At 43.7% G+C, this 11,067-nt stretch overlaps 1 long non-coding RNA gene across 2 annotated transcripts; it reads right to left on the minus strand.

Moving 5' to 3' along the window:
* Positions 1–6,561: 6,561 nt before the first annotated feature.
* LOC131382682 (uncharacterized) lies at positions 6,562–10,230 on the minus strand. Of its 2 annotated transcripts, none has more exons than XR_009212266.1 (4): positions 9,992–10,230; positions 9,142–9,570; positions 8,465–8,726; positions 6,562–7,369 (listed from the first exon to the last, which is right to left on the minus strand). It is a non-coding gene; the product is annotated as an uncharacterized LOC131382682 (long non-coding RNA). The 2 variants fall into 2 exon arrangements; XR_009212265.1 differs by having other exon boundaries at positions 8,440–8,726.
* Between the last annotated feature and the right edge of the window lie 837 nt (positions 10,231–11,067).

Raw genomic sequence — 11,067 nt, forward strand, 5'->3', positions numbered from 1 at the left:
GTCCACAATAGCCAACAGTGAAAAACTGAATTTCTGTGACAAAAACTAGAAAAAAAGCTGTCTGTGAAAATGTTTTGTGATGTGCCAATTCATCTCAGAGTTAAACCTTTGTTTTGATTCAACAGGTTGAAAATACTCTTTGTAGAATCTAAGAAGGCACATTTCAGAGAACATTGAGGCCTACAGTTAAAAACTTTATATCTCGAGATAAAAACTAGAAACAAGCTACATATGAGAACGTTTCAGGATGTGTGGATTCAACTCACAGAGTTAAACCTTTGTTATGATTTGGCAGGTTGGAAACACTTTGTAGAATCTACAAAGGAGCATTTCAGAGCCCATGAAGAAATATATGAAAAAAACGTAATATCCTAGGATGAAAACTAGAAACAAGCTATCTGTGAAAATTCTTTGTGATGTGCGGATTCATCTCACAGAGTTGAAACTTTGTTTTGATTCAGCAGGCCAAAATCACTTTTTGTAGAATCCACGAAGGGACATTTTGGAGCCTACTGTGGCTTGTAGTGAAAAACTGAATATGCCATGACAAAAACTAGAACAAAGCTCTCTGTCAAAATGCTTTATGATGTGTCATTTCATGTCACAGAGTTAAACTTTTATTTTTATTCAGCAGGATGGATGAAAGCCTTCTTTTTGCAGAATCTATGAGGGGACATTTCAGAGCCTATTGAGGTCTATAGTGAAAAACAAAATATCCCACAATAACAACTAGAAAGAAGCTATCTGTGAAAATGCTTTGCAATTTGTGGATTTATCTCACAGAGTTAAATGTTTGTTTTGATTTAGCAGGTTGGAACAACTCTATTTTTAGACTCTATGAGGAAACATCTTGGATCCCATTGAGGCATGTACTGAAAAACTGAATATTCCATGATAAAAATTAGAAACAAGCTACTTGTGAAAATGCTTTGCAATGTGTGGATTCATCTCATGGAGTTAAACATTTGTTTTCATTCAACAGGTTGAAAACACTTTTATTGTAGAATATAAAAGATTACATTTCGGAGCCAATTGAGGCCTATAGTTAAAAACCAAATCTCCCATGATAAAAACTAGAAACAAGCTATATCTGAAAATGCTTTGTGATGTGTGGCTTCATCTCACAGAATTTAACCTTTGCTTAGATTAAGCAAGTTTGAAGCACTCTTTTTGTAGAACCTATGAAGGGATATTTTGAAGCCCATTGAGGCCTATAGTCAAAAACAGATTATCCCAAGATAAAAAGTAGAAACAAGCTATCAGCGAAAATGCACTGTGATGTGTGGATTCATCTCCCAGAGTTAAAGCTTTGTTTTAAGTCAGCAGGTTGGAGACAAACTTATTCAAGAATATATTAAGGGATATTTCAGAGTACATTGAAAACTGTAGTAAAAAAAACAAATATTCCGTGATAAAAACTAGAAAAATGTATCTGTGAAAATCCTTGGCAATACATGGATGTATCTCAGAGAGTTAACTTTTGTTTTGATTCATCAGACCAAAATTACTCTTTTTGTAGAATCTACGAAAGGACATTTCAAGGCCCATTGAGGCCTGTAGTAAAAAACAGAATATTCTGCAATAAAAACTAGGAAAAAGCTACTTGTAAAAATGCTTTACAATGGGTCATTTCATGTCACAGAGTTAAATCTTTGTTTTGATTCGGTAGGTTTGACACACTCTGTTGTAGGAACTAAAAAGGGACATCTCAGAGCATATTGAAGTCTGTAGTGAATAACCAAATATCCCATGACAAAAACTAGAAACAAGCTATCTGTGAAAATGGTTTGTGATGTGTGGATTCATCTCGCAGACTTAAACCTTTATTTTTCTTCAACAGGTTGGAAATACTCTTTTGACACAGTTTACAAAGTGACATTTTGGAGCACATTGAGGCCTACAGTCATAAAACTGAATATCCCGCTATAAAAACTTGAAACAAGCTACATATGAAAATGTTTCATGATGTGTGAATTCATCTCACAGAGTTAAACCTTTGTTTTGATTCAGCAGGATGGAAACACTCTTTTTGTAAAATCTACAAAAGGCAGGTTGGAAACACCCTTTTTATGGGATCTACAAAGGGGTATTTTGGAGGCCATTGAGGCCTATAGTGAAAAATCGAATATCCTGCAATTAAAACTAGAAACAAACTGTTGGTGAAAATGCTTGGCAATGTGTGGATTCATTTTACAGAGTTAAATCTTAGTTTTTATTCAGCAGGTTGGAAACACTCTTTTTGTAGTATCTGCGAAGGGACATTTCGGAACCCATTGAGGCCTACAGTGGAAAACCGAATATTCCTTGATAAAAACTAGAAACAAGTAACTTGTGAAAATGCTTTGCAAAGTGTGGATTCATCTCACAGAGTTTAACCTTTGTTTTGTTTCAGCAGGTTGGAAACGCTCTTTTGTAAAATCTACAAAGAAACATTTTGGAGTCCATTGAGGCCTATAGTGCAAAACTGAATATTTCACCATGAAAACTAGAAACAAGCTATCTGTGAAAATGCTTTGTGATGGAAGATTTATCTCACAGAGTTAAACGTTTGTATTGATTCAGCTGGCTGGCAACACTCTTTTTGTAAATTCTACAATGGGACATTTCAGAGACCATTGAGATCTACAGAGAAAGACTGAATATCCCATGATTAAAACTAGAAACAAGCTATCCATCAAAATGCTTTGTGATGTTTGGATTCACTTTACAGAGTGAAACATTTATTTGGATTAAGCAGGTTGGAAACACTCTTTTTGTAGAATCTACTAATGGATATTTCAGAGCCCACTGAAGCCTATAGTGAGAAACCAATCATTCCATGATAAAAACTAGAAACAAGGTATCTGTGAACATGCTTTGAGATCTGTGGATTCATCTCACAGGGCTAAACCATTATTTTGATTCAGCAGGTAGGATACACTGTTCTTCTAGAACCTAAGAAGGGACACTTCAGCGCTGATTTAGGCCTATAGTAAAAAACCATATATCCCACGATAAAAACTAGAAACACGCTATCTGTGAAAATGCTTTGTGATGTGTAGATTCATGTCACAGAATTAAACCTTTCTTTTTATTAAAAAGGTTGAAAACATTGTTTTAGTAGAATCTACTAAGTGCGGGTTGGAAACACTTTATGTTTAGAAACTAAAAAGGAACTTTTCAGAGCCAAATGAGGCCTATAGTGAAAAAATGAATATCCCGTGATAAAAACGAGAAACAAGCTACCTGTAAAAATTCTCTGAAATATGTGCATTCATCTCCCCAAGTTTAACTTTTGTTTTGATTCAGGAGGTTTTAAACACTTTTTTTGTAGAATCTAGAAAGGGACATTTCAAAGCACATTGAGGCCTATAGTGAAAAAAAAGCATCCCATGATAAAAATTAGAAACAAGCTATCTGTGAAAAATGCTTTGTGATGTGTTCATTTATTTCACAGAGTTAAACGCTTGTTTTGATTCAGCAGGGTGGTAACACTTTTTTGTAGTATCTACAAAGGGACATTTCTTAGCCCATTGTGGCCTGTAGTGAGAAACTGAATATCCCATGATAAAAACTAAAAACTAGTTATATTTGAAAATACTTTATGATGCATGCACTTATCTCACAGAGTTAAACATTTGTTTTGATTCAGCAGCTTGGAAACAAGCTTCTTGTGGTATCTATGAAGGGACACTTCAGAGCTCACTGAGGCCTATTGTGAAAAAATGAATATTTTGTGATAAAAATTAGAAAGATGCTACCTGTGGAAATTCTTTGTGATGTGTGGACTCATCTCACAGTGTTAACCCTTTCTTTTAATTCAGTAGGTAGGAAACACTCATTGAGTAAAATCTATGAAGAGAATATCAAAGCCCATTGAGGCCTATAGTGAAAATCTGAACATGCCACGATAAAAACTAGAAACAGGCAAACTGTGGAAATGCTTTTAGATGTGTGGATTCATTTCACAGAGTTAAACTTTTGTTTGGATTCAGCAGTTAGAAAACATTTCTTTTGTAAAATCTATGAATGGACATTTCGAAGCCCATTGAGGCATATTGTGAAAAACTGAATATCCTGCCATTAAAACTAGAAACAAGCAATCTGTGAAAACGCTTTGTGATGTGCGGATTCATTTCATAGAGTTAAACTTTGTTTTGATTCAGAAGGTTGGAAACACTCTTTTTGTAGAATCTGGGAAGGGATCATTTAGAGCCCATTGAGGCCTGTTGGGAAAAATCAAATTTCCCTTGATAAAAACTACATACAAGGTATCTGTGAAAATCCTTTGTGATGTCTGGATTCATCTCACAGATTTAAACCTTTGTTTTGATTCAGCAGGTTGAAAACATTCACTTTGTAGAATCTACAAAGGAATGTTATGAAGCCCAGTGAGGCCTACAGTGGAAAACCGAATATCCCACGATAAAAAGTAGAAACAAGATATCTGTGAAAATGCTTTGCGATGTGTGCATTCGTCTCACATAGGTAAACCATTGTTTTGATTCAGAAGGTTGGAAACACTCTTTTTAAAGAATCTACAAAGGGACATTTAGAAGCTTATTGAGGCCTATAGTGAAAAGTCGATTATCCCTCAATACAAACTAGAAACAAACTATCTGTGAAAATGCTTTCAGATGAGTAGATTCAGCTCAAAGACTTAAACCACTGCTTTCATTCAGCACACTGAAAACACTGTTTATGGGAAATCTATGAAGGGCAGGGTGGAAACATTCTTTTTGTAGACTCTACGAAGGGACTCTGTGGAGCCCATTGAGGCCTGTATTAAAAACCTGAATGTCCCATGATAAAAACTAGAAATAAGCTATCTGTAAAAAAGTTTTGTGATGAGTGGATCCATCACACAGAGTCAAACCATTTTTTTTGATTCAGCATGTTGGAAACACTCTTTTTAAAGAATCTACGACAAGACATTTCGGGGCCCATGGACAAGTATATTGAAAAACCAGGCCAGGCGTGGTGGCTCACACGTGTAATCCCAGCACTTTGGGAGGCTGAGGCAGGTGGATCACGAGTTCAGGAGATCAAGACCATCCTGGCTAACACAGTGAAACTCTGTTTCTACTGAAAATACAAAAAAAAAAATTAGCCGGGCATAGTGGCAGGCGCCTGTAGTCCCAGCTACTCAGGAGGCTGAGGCGGGAGAATGGCGTGAACCCAGGAGGTGGAGCTTGCAGTGAGTCAAGATGGCACCACTGCACTACAGTCTGGGTGACAGAGCAAGACTCCGTCTCAAAAAAAAGAAAAAAAAAAAGAAAAACTGAATATCCCGTGGTGCAAACTAGCAATAATCTATTAGTGAAAATGCATTGCGATGTGTGGATTCATCTCACAGAGTTTAGCCTTTATTTTCATTCATTATGTTGGGAACACTCTTTTGGTAGAACATACAAAAAAGACATTTTGGTGAACAGTGAGGCCTAATGTAAAAGACTGAGCACTGTGGGATAACAACTAAACACTATATATCTGTAAAAATGGTTTGTGATGTGTGGATTCATCTCACAGAGTTAAACCATTGTTTTGATTCAACAGGTTGGGAACACTTCTGTTGTAGGATCTATGAAGGGACATTTTGGAGCCGACTGTGGACTATAGTGAAAAACCTAATATCCCAGGATAAAAAGTAGAAACAGTCTATCTGTTAAAATAATGTGTGATGTATGTATTCATCGCACAGAGTTAAACCTTTTTTTAAATTAAGTTAAACCTTTTTTTGTTGTCGTTGCTCCCCCGCAAGTTGGAGTCCTTCAACTTGGGCACCGGGCCATGTTGTGGAGAGCTTGTGCAATGAAGGGAATGTGGAGATGGAGTTGGTAGCAATTTCTGGGTCATTTGTCTGCAACTTTTTTGCAGCTGAAATTGTGGGACCCTATCCACACCTCAACAGATTATATCCTCACCTGTATCTAACTTAACTGCTGCTCACACTTTTTGTCCCAGAATGAAATCACAAGGTGATGGAAGAGCACCTGTCTCACGAAGTGAAGCACCTGCTTGGCTGAAAACCCGAATGTGAGGTGGATTCAGGAAGCCCTATGGACAGGACTGCTAGGGTCTGGCACTGAGTTGGCTGCAGAACAATGAGGCACTGGGAGGTGTCTGCTCTTGGGTGTGATATGCTCCTGTTCTTTATTGAAGAGTGGCTGCTTTGCATGGGAAGGTGATTTGGATCCCTGTTGGTCTTAGTCAGACTGCCATTCACCGAAGATCTGGGAACCACGGAAAAACAAAAAACACTCAGCTCCATAGCCCAAGCGGAGCCACACCGACAGGTGCACCAGAAGGTGGCGCGACTCGGAAAAAAAGGGCAGTGGTGCATGAGCCAAATATGCACCAGAAGGTGGCATGACTCGAAAAAAAAAGGGCAGCAGTGCATGAGCCAAATATTTTTTAGCAGATGACACTTATACACACAGACACACAAACACACACATACAGCCACACACACACATGCAGACATCCAAAACTCACAGCACTCTCACAGAAACACACAGCCCGGTAGCTTCTGAGGCTGCACAGTTGTGCTTTGCCAGGAAGTCCATTTGGCAAGAGCGCAGGGCTGAAAAACACAGGCAGACTTTACCTAGAAATTACAGTGAGGCAACTGTCAAGGAGACACACCCCACACCGAGTAGGCAGGCCTGACTCATCCTGCAGATCTTTTTGGACCTTAGGGATTTCGCAGTGTATTTCTGAAGCTCCACTTGAGGTTTCCTCAGGATGACTCCCCACTGCCATCTGCTAGGATTGTGGGACTATCACTTGGATCTTTAAAGGAAGACAGGTGAGACTCCAACACAGACGCATGTCCACAGAGATCTTCCTCTCCACCAAGCCACAGATACTTGCAGCCAGGCAACGGTGGTATTCACTGTGAAGTGAGCCTTCGCTCACGGCTTGTGCATGGTGTCCCGAGACTGGCGCATGTGCATTTGTGAGGCAGCCTCGGGAGCTGAACTGTCAGGGCTGTGAGCCTGCCTAAGCAGAGAACAATAGCACAGGCAGAGCCAGCCTGGTCTCGAGAATAAGGCTGTCTGTGACAACCACAGTGAGACCCTATAAGTCTCCACCATAGCTCCTCCTGGGGCCATATCCATGGTCAGGCACCAGTGGAGGGGGAGAAGTTTCTAGAATTTAAGGTGGGCACTGGAAACGGCTCTTCTGTTTCCATTGCCGAAAGAGGCTGTGACGTAATTGGGTCCCATGGGGATGGGAATACAATCTGGTAAGATGAGGGGTCTGGGGGTGATGAAATCATCCCTGATACACTGGAGGTGGTTGTCACTGAAAGATGGCCACACCCTTGAGCTCACTGCCACACTTCATTCTGGGCCTCACAGATGCTCCTGCTTCTCAGCACAGCAGTCTGGGAATGGAAAGAACCAAGACAAAAAGAAGTCCAATGTGGTACCAGGTCTTTGAAGTAGAACTGGCAACACACAAGAGCAAATGAAATTGAGAGATTGTCTCAGAGGCCTTCTGGGGTGGCAACAATCCTGAAGAGCGTGTCCAGGAATGCTGCTGAGGGTCATTGTTGACACCACATGGAAGCTAAGAAAAATCAGTGCTCGCCTAAAAGAACCAGAGGGCCTGTGATAAAGTCCAAGCCATGTTGAAAGATTTCTGCTGGAAGACCCAAGAGCCTCCTGCAAAGTGAAAACAACCCCAGCCCCTGCAACTAGACCACTACCCACCACGTGGAGTGCAGCCAGCCTACCGGAAGTCCCTTTTTCTCCTTGAAACCCCTGGCAGCCAAAAGATGAGTGGCAAGAGTCATGTCCACCCAGCAACAGCCCAATGATAAATCGCCTCCACAATGAGAAAGGATGTGCAGATGAGATTAAACACAGCCTAGATTACCAGGCAAAAGCCAGACACGGCTGCATGCTCTCATCCTATAGGAATCATGCCGCCCTCTAATAGAAGTGAGAGAAAAAAGAGGTTCCTCGATGGCAGATATAACACGAATTTACGATTCCAAAAATATCAAAGCTGCCCAGTAATTAAAATGTGACAGTGTTTAGAAGGAAACACTCATGAAATGGATCTCCATGTGTGTCGTTTTCTGGCGACTGGGAAACGTTTACTGTGGAAGACTTTGAGGCAGACCCAGGAAACCCTAGACCCACGAGGAACATGGAAGTGAGGAATAGAGGAGGCCAGTGTGGAGGCCAACCCAGCATCAATCCATCCCACCCCTATGTGGCTCTGTGAATGAAAGCCAAAATTGGGAGCTGGCCAAAATGGCCCCAGTTTGTGCTCCAGCTGTTACCCGCATGTTGGAGACCACCCACCTGAGCACAGGACCATGGTGTAAACAGCTTGTGCAATGAAGAGTGCAAGGATGGAATTGGAAGCACCTTCTGCCATCTCTCTGCACCTTTTTGCAGGGAGAGGTGTGGACCCCACCCACACTTCACCAGATTATATACTCACCCCAATCTGAACTTAGGGCGCTCACCCCTCCTTCCCGGGACGAAATCCGAAGACGATGGAGGAGTGCCCACCTCATGACGTGAAGCACCTGTTCGGCTCAAAACCGAATTCGAGTTGGATTCAAGCGGCCCTGAGACAGGATTGCGAGGGTCTGGTTGCGAGTTTGAGAGGATCGGTTGGTCCCAGGACAAAGAAGTCATGGGAGATGTCTGCCCTTGGGTGTGGTGTTCTCCTCTTCTTTCTTCAAGAGTGGCTCTTCTTCAGGGGAAGGTGATTTGGACCACGGCCTGTCTAGGCCAGCCCCGCAATTCACCGCGGAGTAAGGAAACACAGAAAAACAAAAGACATGAAGCGAGGCAGCCCAAGCGCAGCCACACAGACAGGTGCACCAGAAGGTGGGGCAAGATGAAAACGAAAGTGCTGCAGTGTGTGAGCCACATTGCTTTCAGCAGACAACACTTAGACACACACACACACACACACACACAGAGACACACACAGCCACATACACACGGAGACATACATCACTCGCAACACTCCCATACAACACACAGCCCGGCAGCTTCTGAGACTGAGCGGTACTGCTCTGCCACGAAACCCGAACGGGCACGAAACCCCACCGGGAAGAGCAGCCCCAGAAAACACAGGTGGGCTGTACCAAGAAATGACGAGGGGGCAACTTTCAAAGAGACTCACACTCACAAGGTCTAGGCAGGCCTGAGGCATCCTGCGGGTCCATCCTTAGGGATTTCGCGCTGTATTTCTGAAGCTCCGCTTGAGATTTCTTCAGGCTGATTCGCCACTGCCATCTCCTAAGATTGTTGGACTATCATGTGGATCCTTCAAAGAAGACAGGCAAGAGTCCACCGCGGACGCACCCCACAGAGGTCTCTTTCTCCGCCAAGCCACAGATACTTGTCACTAGGCAACAGTGGCAGTCACTGTGACGCGAGACTTCCCTCACTGCTTGCGCATGGTGCTCGGATTCTGGCGCATGCGCATTCGTAAGGCAGCCTAGGGAGCTGAACTGTCCCGGCTGTCAGCCTGCCTAAGCAGAGGAAAATGGTTCAGGCAGATCCAGCCTGGTCTAAGGAGGTGTCTGTCCTTAGGCGTGATGTGCTCCTCTTCTTTCTGCAAGAGTGGCTTCTTTGCAGGGGAATGTGATTTGCACCCAGGCGTGTCTGGCTAGCCCCCCAATTCACCGCGCATTCAGGAAACAGAAAAACAAAGGACACGAAGTGAGGCAATCCAAGCAGAACCACTCAGACAGGCGCACAAGAAGGTGGGGTGAGTCCAAAATGAAAGCGCTGCAGTGTGTGAGCCACGTTACTTTCAGTGGACGCCACACACACACACACACACACACACACACACACACACACACGGAAACATACATCACTCGCAACACTCCCATAGCAACACACAGCCCGGTAGCTTCTGAGACTGTGCGGTACTGCTCTACCACGAAGACGCACTGGGGAGAGAGCAGCACCAGGAAACACAGGCGGGCTGTTCCTGGAAATCACAGGGGGCAGCTTTCAAGGATACTCACACCAACACCGTCTAGGCAGGCCTGACGCATCCTGCAGGCCCTTTTGGATTCTTAGGGACATCGCGCTGTATTTCTGAAGCTGCGCTTGAGATTTCTTCAGGCTATCTCTCCACTGCCATCTCCTAGGATTGTGGGAATATCACGTGGATCCTTCAAAGAAGACAGGCTAGAGTCTAATGCGGACGCAGGTCCACAGAGGTCTCCTTTTCCGCCAAGCCACAGATACTTGTCGCCAGGCAACTGTTGCATTCACTGTGACGCAAGCCTTCGCTCACCGATTGCACAAGGTGCCCTGAGACTGGCGCATGAGCATATGCGAGGCCTGAGACTGGCTCATGCGCACATGCGAGGCAACCTCGGCCCCTCAACTGTCAGGGCTGTCAACCTGCCTAAGCAGACGAAAACGGGACCGGCAGAGCCAGCCTGGTTCGCGAAAAAGCTGCCTGCGCCAACCACTTCGGGGCCCTCTGCCGTCTCCATGGTTGCTTCCCGCTGGAGGAGGAGGAGTGTCAAGAATGTGAGGTGGGCGCTGGAAACTGCTTTTCGGATTCCATTTCCGAAAGAGGCTGTGTGCAGGAATTGGGTCCCATGGGAATGGGAATACAGTCTGTTGAGTTGATGAGGGGTCTCTTGGTAATGGAATCATTCCTGATAGCCCTGAGGCGGATGTCAGTGAAAGATGGCCAGCCGTTGAGCTCACTGCCTCCCTTCATCCTGGGCCTCCCAGACGCTCCTGCTTGTCTGCACAGCTGTTTAGGAATGGAAGGAACCACGACAGAAACAAGTCCAATCTAGTACATGATCTTTGAACTGGAACTGGCAACCCACAAGGGCAAGTGAAGTTGAGAGAGTGTCTCAGAGTCCACTTGGGGTGATTGCAAGGCTGAAGAGGGTGTCCAGGAGTGCTGGTGAGGGTCACTGTGGAACTCTGACAGTAGCTAAGAAAAATCAGTGCTCGCTGAAGAGAACCAGAGGGGCTGGGCTGGAGTCCAAACCACGTTCAAAGATTTTTGCCAGAAGACTGAAGACCACCCTGCAAAGTGAAAACAACCCCAGCCCCCACAACTAGACCACTA

This window comes from Hylobates moloch, unplaced genomic scaffold, assembly GCF_009828535.3.
Source record: "Hylobates moloch isolate HMO894 unplaced genomic scaffold, HMol_V3 SCAFFOLD_1129, whole genome shotgun sequence".
Lineage (NCBI taxonomy): Eukaryota > Metazoa > Chordata > Mammalia > Primates > Hylobatidae > Hylobates > Hylobates moloch.